Source organism: Narcine bancroftii, chromosome 8 (genome assembly GCF_036971445.1).
Source record: "Narcine bancroftii isolate sNarBan1 chromosome 8, sNarBan1.hap1, whole genome shotgun sequence".
NCBI classification, from domain to species: Eukaryota; Metazoa; Chordata; class Chondrichthyes; order Torpediniformes; family Narcinidae; genus Narcine; species Narcine bancroftii.
This window is the reverse complement of record NC_091476.1, coordinates 42,603,064-42,618,394: the sequence shown is the minus strand read 5'-3', so window position 1 is coordinate 42,618,394 and position 15,331 is coordinate 42,603,064. Positions and strand designations below refer to the sequence as shown.

General features: G+C 41.0%; 1 long non-coding RNA gene across 1 annotated transcript; it reads left to right on the top strand.

The window, feature by feature from the left end:
- Positions 1-7,933: 7,933 nt before the first annotated feature.
- LOC138740618 (uncharacterized) lies at positions 7,934-10,849 on the top strand. Its single transcript, XR_011343071.1, has 2 exons — positions 7,934-9,284; positions 9,401-10,849. It is a non-coding gene; the product is annotated as an uncharacterized lncRNA (long non-coding RNA).
- Positions 10,850-15,331: the final 4,482 nt, after the last annotated feature.

Sequence of the window (15,331 nt, the reverse complement as noted above, 5' to 3'; positions counted from 1 at the left end):
GGATTTAAAAAAAAAATTATGATTTCATTCTATAGTTAACCTAAAATGTGCTGTGGTCCTCAGGGAAGTGGGGGGGGGTGCTTATTTCCCCCATTAAGAATGACTGAACTAGAACATGGTGATCAATTTAGCAGTAGTTTCAAACTGTCCCCCTAAACTCACATTCCATCTTAAACAATCCCTATGCCATGTCCTCTGTGATTAGTAAGGGAATGCTTAAGGTGGTACGTGAGTGGAAAGAAAATGTTTGAAAACCACTGTTTTAATCATACCTAATTGACTTGTTATGTGTATGGTTTCATAACTCCAAAGGAAATGGATCAATGGCAATTTTTCTCAAGCAAAATATTTCAGTAACAATTGGATCTAGAGCAGTGATTCTCAACCTTCCTTTCCCACTCACAGACCACTTTAAGCAATCCCTTACTAATCACAGAGTACCGATGGCATAGGGATTGCTTAAGGTAGAATGTGAGTTTAAGGGGGAAGTTTGAAAATCACTGATTTAAAGAAAATGCATTAAATATTCTTCTTTCTTCTGTGATAAATCATTCCCTCATTTTAATTGACATTTCCACCACCAAGATGATGTTAAAATTTCTAATAAAAAATTACTTCCATAAGTACCAATACTTAATCCGTGTGTGTTTTATATTTTTCCTTCCTGAAATATCTTTCTGAGGTGTTTGGAGTAGTTGAATCAGCCATGATTCAAATGACATACAAGACCTGATGGGCCAAATGGCCTAATTTTTCTCCTGTCTCTTATGGTCTCATCAAACAAGTTGCTTGGCCATTACAATGCTCCTGTTTCTGGGGTCTGGTGCAGCCCAAATTTGCACCTCCCTTACAACAGTTTTCAAATGTTTTTCATTCACTGTCAAATATTTAGATTTAGATTTCAGATTCAACTTTATTGTCATTCTGCCAAGTACAGAAACAAAGCCAATGAAATGCAATTAGCATCTAACTAGAAGTACAAAGAATAGTGCTATTTACATGTAACTGTGAATAAAAGCAAGCGCTCAAACAAACAAACAAGTATAAAAATACTGACAGTACAATATGGGTGCAATACTGTTCAGCACTGTGATGTAAGGTTCAGCTCTTCTTGAGCCTGTTGGTTTGGGAGTAGAGGCTCCTGCAGTGCCTACCAGATGGAAGGAGAGTAAAAAGTCCATAGTTGAGGTGAGATGCATCCTTGAAGATACTCTTCACCCTGCCCAGGCAGTGTTTCTGATAGATGTTCTCAAAGTTGGGCAATTGAGTGCCGATAATCTGCTGGGCAGTTTTCACCACCCACTGGAGTGCTTTATGGTTCCATATGGCACAGTTGCCATACCACATTGAGATGCCGTAGGTAGGCATGCTCACAATGGAGCAGTGATTTTAAAAAAAATCCATGAGTTTCCTGATACAGAGGTGAGCTTTCTTGATGCTTTTGATCAGGATGGAGGAGTTCAGGAGATCATCAGAAATGTGGACACCAAGAAATATGAAGCTTGGAATGTTCTGAATTCATGAAAAGCTTTCCATTTTATTTATTTTTTTATTTCAGAGCAAATAAGACTAGCCGAGAATGCCAAATCAGACAGCATGGACAAGTTGGACCAAAGGGGCTTTTGCATGCTGCCTGGCTCTGCCATCTTCTTTCATAAATATAGACATAAAAATCAATATATAAATCAATATATTAGTGTTATTTGTGTATGTGTATATATGTGTATGTTCATTGATTGATAAATATTTCTGGAGCAGTAGGAATTACTCTTCTGAATCCCTCAAGCCATTCTCACTGGCCAAGCATTCAGTCAAGACTCCCGAAAAAAGATGGTGTCAATCGGTGATTCAGCTCCAAAGAAATGTTTCTGGATATTCCTCTCTTTAAGAAACAATTTGCCATCTGAACAAGTCTTGATTTATAGAGGATTCTTGAGAGAACTTTGCAGCCAACGACAAGGAAGAAAGTGGTTTCACTTTTCTAAGATACCTTTGAGGAACATTTTAAACCGTTTCCCTGCATTGACATTGCAGGGAAGTTCAGCAGAACATTCGCTCGAAGAGTGACATGACATAGAGGCGCAAAAAAAAAAAAAAAATCCTTGTTGCTCCACTTTGTGCTGACAGGATTCTGGATTAAATATCTGGAGTCACAGTGAGGCATGAGAACCTCGATCTCTTTTCAATGATGTAGAGAAGGTTTGGATAGAATCTAATGATGCTAGAATTGCAAAGAGAAGAAAATAATGTCCTTGAGTTTCTGGCGTCAGTAACAAGAATACAACACTTGGAATGTGCTTCACACATTCATGTATTCACGTGGAATGCATTAACTTGGCACTCAGCTACTCCAAATACCTCGGGCAGATATTCAGGAAGGAAAAAAAAAGCCAAACACAAATAGATTAGGCATTAGTACTTATGAAATAATTTATTATCAGAAAAGAAATGTTAAGATCTTGATAGACTTGATATGCTCAGCTTAAAGAATTAGATTATTTTGTTTTCTAATTAATATTCTCCACTGAATATTTCACATAAAATACTTGAATCAACCAAACAAATTGGGAATTACTGCTCTGTTAATTTATAACAGAATAAATCAGCCATTCCCCACCTTTTGCTTTTGATATGGCCACAATAGATAATAGGTGCAGAAGCAGGCCATTCGGCCCTTTGAGCCAGCACCACCACCCTTTAACTCCGTTTAGAATGGCTGTGATAAACTCTGTGGCAAGAGTGTCATGAGACCAACTATTGCAACAGTATTTTTGTTCCAAATAATTCCACTTGCAATTATACAATACCTTTTGCAAACATCCAAAACATTTAAGGTGCAATTGAGCATGTTTGAGGTACAATTACTTTTGAGCTCTGCACAGTTTGCCACTAATTTAAGCCTAATAATTACCCAAGACATGAGGATATATCCTCTGCTTTCGACTGAACCAGTCGAAAGGCGGACAGAATTGTGGTTTAAAGGCTACTCCAAAATGTGGTGTCCACAACAATACAACTTGTTTTCAGTATAGCAGCAGGGCCACTTATATCCCTGGAACCTCTCCTTTCTCACATCTCCTTTCTCACATGCCTATCAACATTCAAATACTCCCACCACCCACCTACACTAAATAATCACCTTCCAAACAATATGTTTCAGAGACGTGGGAGAAAACCAGAACAAACAGAGGGAAAGCCCACACAGGTTGGCATAACCAAGCCTACTTTGATAATAGTCAACCAAAGATAATATCTGCAGGAAGCTGAGAACATAAGGACACACAATATAGGAGCAGGAGTCAGCCATCTATCCTGTCATTCAAAACTATTGTGGCTGACCTGGACATGGATTCAACTCCACTTACCCCTTGTTCCCCAGAGTCCTTAATTCCCCAATGATGCAAAAATCCAACCAACTGCATCCCAGATACATTACTGCTTCTTTGGGTGGAGAATTCCACAGTTTCTCTACTCTCTGGGAGAAGCAGTTCCTCCTCATCTCCATCCTTAATCTACTCCCCTGAATCTCAAGATCATATCCTCTCGTTCACTTCTCACAAGTTCCTGAAGAGAACAGTTTCCATTGCAATAGAGAGTTGCTGACTTGATGTTCTCCTTGTGTATTTGCACTGTGTCAATGCTCTATCCCTGCTGAAATAAATTGTCACAATGATCTAGCACATACTTTGAAAATCCCTATGTGGAAAGGGAAATTTGCATTTGGAGTGTTGTGGGACCAGATTTCAGAAGAAAGTTTGAAATGGTCAATCAGCTCAGCAATTGCCCACATCTCTCACAACCCAATCTAATCACCTGAGCATGATACTCAACAACCATTTGCTGAGATACTTTCTGCATTTATATCGCATGATCACCAATGACAGTCTCACCAATTAAACAGTGAAACACAAAAACTGCATCAATTGGGATCTTCAGCAAACAACGAGAAACTTGAGGGCCTCCGGGGGTCAGGTAACATCTACGGGGAAAAAGGAACAGTCAACATTTCAGGTTGGGACACTTTCTTGAGACAGTCCTGACCTGAAACATTCATTTTTACCCATGGATGCTGCCTGACACACTGAGTCCATCAGCTTCCCATTGTTTGGGAAAGTAAAGCTGAACTAATTACTACCCATGTACACAGTGAACTCCAAACCAGACTTTGCCACAACCAATCTGAAGCTGGACTGAGCCCAGGCAGATAATGTCTTCTATATCCATCCATTGCACAAGAGGACACACAAAACACTGATCAAGGCTACTGCCAGATGGTACTCCAAAACAGGGATTACATAAATCTAGATAAAGATGGGAGACAGATTTGGGGTAGACTGATTGATGAAAGTTGACTTATGTTGGGACAGCATGACCAATATTATTAATGTAAGGCATAGATTGGCACAATGCAATTTTTTGCACCAATTATATCTCACAGCACAAAAATTACACAAATTAAAATCAGAAATATCAGATCAATATTTTAGATGCGGTGAAAAAACTGGAACCTTTTTGCATTCAACCCGGTCATGTTCCAAGGTGAGGCCTTTCTAGGAAGATTTGGGAAATCTTCCAGAATAAATCACTAAAATTTGATTTATACTGATACTAGAATTGTTTACATTGGGAGATATACCAGATGTAGGAGCTAAAATGAGGCTGTCAAAACCCCAACTAGAATTTGTAAAAATCACATTGACAGAGGCCAGAAAGTGTACGGCAGTTACCTGAAAATCTGATTCCTGTCTAGATATGACTCGTTGGAAAGCAGAAATATGTGATCCTATGGAAAATAAACAAGAGATCCTTGAACATTTTGCTTGTTGAAGTCTTTATTTCTCATTTCGAATTTTCTCCTTTAGACTTTCCTGCGCATACTCTCAGCTCTGCCTGCATTAATCATGTAATAGGTAGGCTGCTGTTACTGTAGCGCCAGTCACGTGAAGCTATCCACTTTCAGGTTTGATCTTCCCCTTAACTTTTTTACCCTTTCACTGATTTGTGTTTTCCAAAAATAGACTTTATTCACAATAAATTATTTACAAAACAGAAAACCATTTTGACGTCTTTTCACATCCTGGGTGTCTTAGTCCTAGATTTGCATCAATTTATATTGTTACCTACGTTCTCTATTTACATTGTGGCATCTTGTCTGTGGTTTGAGGGGCTTCTCCTTGGTTCAGCCCCTCAATACCCAGTGACGGATGGAAATCTAGATCATGGTTCTTCCCCACAGAGGCCAAACCTCAGTGTATCCCTCAGAACATACTCCTGTAGTCTGGAATATGCCAGTTGGCTGATATGACATAGGGAAACAAAGCTTCCTGCCTTCAAAGACAGTCTGTGCAGCTCTCAACTTTCTTGTGTGTTAAAAATTGCGTTATACTGCCACTGCTGTCTGGATCTTCAACCTCCCCATACTATCCTCTCCCTAACCATAAACTACACCAGGATCTAGCCACACTATTGAAACATCTTTGAACTAACTGCAATGGTGAATATTTATTTAATCTTTCCTCATATTTATGAACTCTTTTACGGATTAATGGCATACTGTGATAATTTATACTACTGTGGCAGGAGTAAACACAAAAACGCTGGAGAAGCTCAAAAGATCAAATAGTGTCCTCTATCCAGTAAAGGCAAAGAAGCATAACACACATTTTGGGGTTGAGACCTTCACCAAAGAATATACACCTTCTGTGGCAGATGTATATTCCATACCTGTGTGGCTATAGCAAGTAAGAATTAGAGTGCATCTGTCTCTTGTCCTCTTCCGAACATGACAATAAACTCTCATCATCATCACTACACCCCTCCCTTTCATACTCAACTGAAAACCCTGTGCTGTGATGTATCGAGGCTATGAAATTGGTTGTGTAATCCGAAGGTCCTCAGCTAAAGATTCAAACATTTGCAAATGAAGGCTGTAACTAAAAGCTAGCATCAGTAACCTTGACACTACAAACTGTCCTGCAAATGTGTCTGCTTCACTAACTTTCCTCAGAGAAGGAAATCTGCCATTCTCACCCAATCTGGAGGCTCCAGACGCAGTAGACCCTGAAATAAACTGACAGACCATTCAGCTGTGAACTATTGGCTAGTGCTTTAAGAACAGTACAGTATCCTCTCAAGGGCATCTAGAGATGAGGAATAAATGCTGCCCTTGTCAATGAGAAGTTAACCCTTCCCCCTCTATTACATTCTATCTATTAATAGCCATGGGACAGTATTAATGAAACAATGTTCACCTTGTTGTTAATACTATGTTGTAGCGGCTCACTGGAGGCTTAACCGAACTGGCTCAGGAAGTTTTGAGTGATGTCATGACATCACAAGCCGATGATGTCGTTTGGAACGCGCAGAGTTTTAAAAAGCTGCGCGTGACTGTTTCAGTAGACGACTTTCACTGAACTTCGACTGGACTACATCTGATCATTATCTCATTCTTCCTTTCACACTGTGACACAGTTGCCACATTGGTGACCCCGACGGGTCCAAAAGGGGTTTGGACCAAACATGGACAACAAAGCGCCCTCAAACTGTTTGTCTTGGACCACTCAACCTGAAGTTTAGTTTGGGCAGGCTGAGGTGCAGTTCCACATTCACAAAATAGAAGTGGACGCTACTAAGTATTATCATGTGGTAAGCACCCACGACCAGGACACAGCCGGACGAGTAGTGGATTTCCTTCAAAGCCCACCAGTTCTCGGCAAGTACTAAACCCTAAAATTCCTCCTTCTCCAGATTTATGGTCTCTCGTTGCACGAGCAAGCGCACGGCTCCTCCTTATCAATGACCTGGAGGAACCTCACCCTTTCAGAGTTAATGAACAATATGATGGCACTGGCAGATAGCCATTGGCCTTGCTTGTCTTCGAACAGCTGTTTATAGAGCATATGCCAGAAGACATCCGCCACATGTTGACTGACGAGGACTTTGATAACCCTCGAACAGTGGCCGCTTGTATAGAGATTCTCCGGTGTGCGTAACAGCAAGGCGCAAGGCCCTCAGAAATTAGTGCTGCATTGCACCCAAAGGCCCAGGCTCCATGAGTACAAGTGACGAGGGCGCTCATTTCCCCAGACAAGCATGACTCCATGACAACCACCTGGTGTTTCTAACATCAACACTGGGGTTCTGAAGCTCGCTGCTGCCCACCCCCTTGCACTTTACCAGGCAAACGCCATGGGCATTTGTCACTAATGGCTATGGCAGTTGGTTACCATAACCACCTACTCTACATCTGGGATGAAGTCTCCCAGTGGAAATTTCTAGTCGACATGAGTGCAAAGGTTAGTGTCCTTCCTCCTTCAGGCTTTGACACCTGTACCAGGATTAAGGGTCCAGAACTCACTGCAGTGAATACAGCACATGGACTACACCCTTGGAATTTGGTGTCAATAAGTTCACATTAAAGTTCATTCTTGCTGCTGTGTCCTGGCCATTGCTGGGTGCCGACTTCCTCAGACCCCACTCGCTGATTGTGGGCTTAAAAGCACGTCAATTGGTGAATACCACATTCCAGACTTTCCACCTTGGAAAAGCCAAACCACCTGCCCCACACCTAGCGGTGCACAAGGGCCACCCTTACAGAGGCCGTATGAAGGTCCTTTCAGAGAGCAACGAAACAATCGTACAACTTGCACACTGGACATTGGAGGGCATCCAGACACATTTACAATTGACTCTCGACCTTGAATAAGCCTTGCCGCAACCCTGATGCGAAGGCGCAGATGACCACTAAAGGTTTAGCCTCTCTTTGCTGGCTTTGAGGGGAACTGCCATGTAGCGGCTCACCAGAGCCGCTAATTGAACTGGCTCGGGAGATTCCAATTGACGTCGTGAGATCACAATGCGATGAGGTCATTTGGAATGCACGGGGTTTTAAAAAGCTGCTCGTGACTGTTGGAGTAAACGACTTTCACTGAACTTCAACTCGACTACGTCTGATCATTTTTCTCTTTCTTTATTTCGCACTGTAACACAGTTGCTACATTGTTGTTTGATAGAAAATGAAGCATGAAAGTCTGCAGATGCTGTGATTGCAGTAAAAACGAAGAATTGCTGGAGGAACTCAGCCGGTCTCACAGCGTCCATAGGAGGTAAATATAAATAACCGACATTTCAGACCTGAGGCCTTCTTCAAGGTATATGTGAGACCGGCTAAGTTCCCCCAGCATTTCTGTGTTTTTATTGTTGTTTAATAGTCACAACATGTGAAGAGAAAATTAATTCTCTGAGAATATTAATTAGTAATAATAATCTAAGCTTAACAGTATTGGTAAGCAAATCAAACCTGATTCAAAAATCAAAATCCAAAACAATCCTTTAGAAACATTGAATGGCAGATGTTAGACTGATTAATCTAATGCCAACAGATGTAAGGTCATGAATATCTCTTGGGATTACAATTATATTCCACATGATTTATGGATAATCACAATTCTTTGCTATCAGTGCTCACACTTCAAAAGGCCTGAACCAGTTGGGGATCCTGTGAATTTACTTCCTTCAGCACCAGATGCATGGTCTGTGAGTGTGCCAGCAGAGACTGACTGGGAAGATTAAGTCAAAGTGAGCAATTTGTCAACAGTTGATGTCAATGAAGGAGCATGATGCAGCCATTTGAAGAACCAGAGAATAATGCAGCATGGAACCATAGAACACTACAATACTCCAACAGGCCTTTTGCCCCTTCTAGTCTGTGCTGAACTATTATTCTGCTTTAGTCCTGCACCTAGACTAGTGGATCTCAACCTTTTTTTCCCCACTCACATCCCACTTTAAGTAATTCCCATGCCACAGGTTCTCTATGATTAGTAAGGGATTAATTAAGGTGGCATGTGGGTGGAAAGAAAAAGTTTGAAAACCACTGTTTTAATCGTACCTAATTGATTCGTTAAGTGCACGGTTTCAGAACTCCAGAGGAAATGGGCCAATGACAAATTTTCTCAAGCAAAATATTTCAATAACAATTGGGTCTAGAGCAGTGATTCTCAACCTTCCCTTCCCACTCACACACCACCTTAAGCAATCCCTTACTAATCGAAGAGCAGCGATGGCATAGGGATTTCTTAAAATGGTATGTGAGTGGAAAGAAAAAAGTTGAGAACCATTGACCTAGACCATATCCCTCCAAACATCTACCATCCATTTACCTGCCTAAACGTTTCTTATATGTCAAAACTGAGCCTGCATTCTCCACTTCAGCTGGCAGCTCATTTTACACTCCCACCACTCTCTTGATGAAGAAGGTATATTTTGAAGGAAAAAGCTATCTGGTTAGTTCCTCTCCTTCTTCTCTTCCCTCTCATTACGCTACGTTTCATATTTCCAAGTATTTAATGTAATTCACATTTCAAATCTTGCACTAACTCTACCTCCCTTTTGCCTTCAGGTTACAGAACATCAGAAAGAGTTGCCAGTGTGCCAAAGCCCCTCATTGCAAAGATGTCTGTGCAATACTTATGAGTTGTTAGAAATATAAATGTCTTATTTTGCATCTATAGCCATCTAGTGGTGAGAAGTTGTAATGAATTTGTGCAAGATGGACCATTTCATTTCCCTCTGTCTAATATTGCAAAAGTCAGTAGAACTCGTGTCAGATGTCTGATCAATCAGTGGTCAATGCAGGTGATAATCAGAAAAATCAAAACATCCCTCTTGTTTCTGTGCAGTTTAATAATGGCTCTGCACTTTCCAAACAACTGATCAATATATCAAAGTGTAAATACATGCCCATTTCATTGATGATTTGCATTGTTTAGTTCAAGAATAACTTCCACCAATGAGTTCAAACAGCTGAATGATGGACATTAAAAACTCATAGCTGGTTGAGATTCTGATGGCACATGCACTTTTACTAAAAGATCCAGTGTTTTTTCTCTGTTCTTTGTGACTGATCTGACATTGCAACTGCATAGCAGTGAACCTCTCCAGCTGCCACTCAAGGTTGGTTGCAGAGCAGTAAACAAATAACATCAAGGTCAGTTTCTTTCCTGCTGAACTACTAAATTGTACTGCACTAGTAATGTTGCCCTTTTTCAGTCCAAACTGATCTCTCACTATAACTCTGCTCTGAACTGGGCTTCATTCTCTGTACTTAGCTACAGATAGACTGGCTGTATACCTTGAAGGTCTCAAGTTTAATATCTTTGCTATACGGTTATTCCTCAAATTACATCCATGTTCTGTCCTGACCGACCAGCTGTATCTCAAAATGGACGTACGTTGGAAATGCACTGTATCGACATGACAGCCATCAAGGCCAGCTCTCGCGAAAGGCTGGCCATCAGCCAGCTCTTGCAAGAGATTGACCACCCATGACATAGGCATTGTTTTCCATCAATAGGCTCCTAATTTCAATGTAAAAAAGAAATTTTAATAGTTTTTCTTTTTTTAAAAAAAAAACAAATTCAGTCATATATACAGATGGCTAAAAGTCACATAGGTTGAAAGTCAGAGAATACCTTTTTGACCAGTTGAGTTTCTCCAGCATTTTGTTTTTGCAGGTTAGCATACAGAACAAACCTTTTCTTGGCACCTCAGCACATGTGACAATGAATGTTCAAACTTGAAATTGGTGATGGGGCTGGCTGAGTGAGAGGGATAAAAGTTTAGCTGTTCTGCCTGAAAGAGGTGAAAAGAGAAGGAGATGGATGAGAGGAAGGAGAAAAAGGCCTATGTGTACTACAAAACTGCAATGTCAGAAATGTTTAAATGCTTAATGACCCGGCATCTGTAAAATTCCGAGGTAATGGGCTTTCAAAACTTGCCAGTTTTGTTGCACATTGGAAAAGATGGCTATTCATCATACATGTGACAATAAAACTGAACTTGAACTTGGTTTCTGAAATTGATAAATTTGGTTATGAAATCGGGCGTAACATTGAAACCAACGATTTCAGGTAATCGACCACTCAGTTGAATTTCAGGATTGGCCAGTTCTGATTAAGATCTTCAAACTAAATCATCAGATCCATTTATACCTGCTGCTTGATCTGCTGACCATTACCAACATTTTCTGTCTCATTGTAGACTTCCACCATCTGCAGTATTTTGCATGTCATTTGTTCACACATTTCTTTCTGTGTTTATTCACCTCCTCCCCTGAAGGCTTACTCAATGATAATGAATAAGCTTTCAGCACCTGGATCCAACAGCACCATTACCATTCATCTTCACAGATTCTCCTCATCAACATCTATCACAAATACTCCCTTGGTTCTCCATCACTCTCCCTTTACCACTTCTTGAAATACTCTCAAGTTGTAATTGCTTTGATAACAGATCTGAAAATGCCCAAGAAGGGTGTAGTGACCTGCCTTAAATCGACCAGTAGCTCTTACATCAACAGTGATGAAGTGATTTGAAAGGCTGGAGATGAAGCAGATAAGCTCCTGATATGGATACATTCTAGTTTGGCTATTATAACAACAGGTCTACGGCGGATGCCACCTCACTGATTTGACATAAAGCACCGGAACACCTGAGCAGTAAAGATGCATTCATCAGGATGCTCGACTACAGTTTGGCATTTAACACTGTCATCCCCTCAAAACTGATCAGCCATCTCCAAGACCTGGGACTCAACCCCCACTGTGTAATTGGATCATGGATTTCCTCACCTCCAGACACAATCATTGAGGATTTGTGAGAACATTTCCTCCACAATCTCCATCAGTACCGGAGCATTCTTTACATCTATGACTGTGGCTCTGTACGACAATAATACCATCTACAAATTTGTCCATGATACCACGGTAGTGGGTTGTATAAAGGAAAATGATTAAGGAGGGAGATTGAAAACTTGGCTGAATGGCACCAACAACAACCTTGCACTCAATATCACAAAATTAAGGAGCTGATTGTTGACTTCAGGAAAGGAATTGCCAGAAGTATACAATTGATCGTTGAGGGATCAGAGGTGGAGAGGGTGAGCAAATTTAAGTTCTTGGGAGTCACTATCTCTAAGGACCTTTCCTGGACCCAAAACACCAATGGTATCTTGAAGAAAGCTCGTGCTTTACTTCCTCAGGGGTCTGTGGAGGTTAAGTATGACATCAGAAACCCTGGCTTATTTCTACAGATGTGTGGCGGGAAGTGTGTTGACCATCTACATCAAGGTCTGGTATGGGGTCATCGAAACTCCTGAGCATAAAGTCCTCCAAAAAGTAGTGGACACAGTCGAGGACAACACAGGAAAAACCTCACCACCATCAAGAACATCTGCAGGAAATGCTGCCATGGGAAAGCAGCAGCAATTATCAAGGATCCACATCACCCAGCACATGCTCTTACCATCAGAAAAGAGGTATAGGTGTCACAGACTCACACCACTAGGTTCAAGAACAGTTGCTAACCCCTCCACCATTAGACTCCTCAACAACAAACTCAATCAGGGACTTATTTCAGGGCTCTTACTGGTGCACATTACAGATTTTTTTATTCTCTGTATTGCACAATCGGTTTGTTTGTATTCATTATCTATTAACATTTATTTATTTACATGTCTGTACTGTGTACAGTTTTTTGCACGACCGATTAGTGATAATTCTGCCTCTCCTGCCGAAAAAAAGAATCCCAGGGTTGTATGTGATGTCAGGTATGTACTCTGACAATAAATCTGAATCTCTCTGTTGACAGAGTATTTCCACCATTTTTATGCCTTTTTTTGTGGAGAACAAATTGTCTTTCAAATATTTACGTATAACTCCCGACACATAAATGTGAGTTTCTTACATATTTATATGAAAGTCACACTGGCCGTAAATTCTACTTCAAGAAAATCAAAAAGCAGAGCCAAAGTCTATGGTTTTCATTATTGCCAGTGATCATCAGTTAGAACCAGAGAACATTACAGCACAGAAAACAGGCCCTTCGAGCCTATGCTGAACAATTATTCTGCCTAGTTCCACTAACCTGCACACAGTCCATACCCCTCCCATCCATGCACATGCCCACATTTTTTCTTAAGTGTTAAAATTGAGCCCACATTTACCATTCAGCTGGCAGGTCATTCCACACTCCCATCACTCTGCATGATCAAATTCCCCCTAAACATCTCTCCTTCCACCCCTAACCCATGACCTCTGTTTCGTATCTCATGTAGCCTCAGTGGAAAAAGCTTTCTTGCATTTATTCCATCTACATCCATCATAATCTTGTGAACCTCTATAAAATCTTCCCTCATTCTTCTATGGTCTAGGGAATAAAGTCATAACCTCTTTAATATCTCTCTGTAACTGTTCCTCAAGTTCTGGCAACATCCTAGTCAATCTTCTCTGCACACTTTCAATTTTATTTATATCGTTCCTCATGTTGGGTGACTTGGATGGTGACAGGTTACTATTAGCTTGGAAGCTGCCAATAGCAAGCTGAGACGTCTGCAGTCAGAAGTCATGTGTGGTTCAAAGGGTAACACCTGCCTTTGAGAAGGATCAAGTCTCACTCCAGAGAGTACATAATCCAAGCCGACACTTGCAGTATAGTGCTGAGGCAGCAGGTAATAGATGCACATGCTTTTTCTTCTCTGTCTGTCTCACTGTACAAAACGCATTGGAGTTCATTGAAAGTGATTCCCCTTCAGGCAGTGATCAGTGCACATCATAATCAGGTAAACTACATAAATTCAAACCAAACAATTCAGCTGTTACAAAGCATAGATGAGATGACACTTGGAGCGCTGTGTGTTGTTCTGGTCACCCAGCTATAGGAAGGATATCAAGAAATTTGAAGGGGTGCAGAGGAGATTCTCCAGGATGTTGCTGGGAATGGAGGGTTTGAGTTCCAGGGAGAGGTAGAATAGGCTGGGTCTTTGTTCCTTGTAGGAGAGGAGGCCAAGAGGTGAAATAGAGGTGTATAAAATCATGGGGAGCTTGGAAAAAGCCAAATATTCAGACTTTTTATTGTGGTAGATGATTCTAGAGAAGAGGAGACATTTAAGATGGATCTTAGGAGCAGTGTCTTAACTCAGAGGTTGGTCTGTGTCCCAAATATACTGCTAAAGGAAATTCTAGAATTTGATTGACATTCAAAAGCCATTTGGACAGTATGGAGAGGAAGGGGTTAAAAGGATATAGAGCAATGCAAGGAAATAGGACTAGCCCAAAATGCCATCTTGGTTGGCATGGATGAGTTGGGGTGATGTGCCTGCTCCGTGCTGAAGAACTCAATGACTGCAGGCGGGAAAGACAGATGGCCATTTTGCTGTTGCCTATCTATCACACATGAATGAAGAGAAGAAGCAGAATCCAGGGAGAAAAATAGTCAATAGTTTAGATTGGAACCCTTTACTCCAAGAAAATATCTGCAACTGAAACGTTGACTGGCCATTTCTGTCTATGGATGCTGGCTGACCCCATTTGCCTTAGAACAGGTGAGAGGGGATCGATAAAATCATGAAGGACATTGATAAGGTAAATAGTGACTTTCTGATTCCTGGAGTGGGAGAATTAAAAATGGCATATATATATATATATATATATATATACACATATAAGGTGGGGGTAAAAGGGGTGCAAGGAGCCAGCTTTGCATTTGGAGGGTGGTGGGCATGTGAAACCGACAGCCACACAAGCTGTTGGAGGCAAGTACTTCAATGGGAGGGGATTGAAGGGGTCAGGGCCTAATATGGGCAAGTGGGATGAAAATAGAAGGAAACGCTTGATCAAGCTGAACCCATGGGGCTGTTTGCATGCACTAGGACTCTGACAGGGTGACCTGTCAAGTCCCTCCAATCTTTCTTTGTTCAGTCAAGATTCCAGCGTCTGCAGCTTTGTATCTCCCTCCACCATTGTGGGTGCACTCCACCTTGATCAAGAAGACAGCTCACCAGCATCTTCTCAAAGGCATTGAGGAGATATGATAATGAAATGCTGGGCCAGCCTACAAGGCCCATATCGTCTGAATAAATGAAAGCAATAAAAGCCATTGTCTCAAGACAAACACTATGGAAAGTTACTTCTGTTCTCCTTTACTGTATTGTCTGGTAGTAGACTGGTTGTTGTGGGATCTACCTATTCAATTGTTAGCTATAATATATCTTGCATGTGCTTCAAAAGCATTTAATTGACTGTAAAATTATGTGGGATATCCTAAGGTTAGGAGAAGGTTCTGAAAAACTACTAGCTCTTCCTCTCTTACTTTTAAGTGATAAGGGTTCTGGTTTGGGCATCAGGAAATTTGTAAATGGATTTGGTCATTGGATTGTCTGCGTACAATTTTCATGGAAATTGCCTGGGTGAAAATTGAATAAGAGACAAGTTATCCATACTCAGGCAGGTTTGAAAATAGTGCATAGGAATAGCATCTCACCACTCAATTCAAT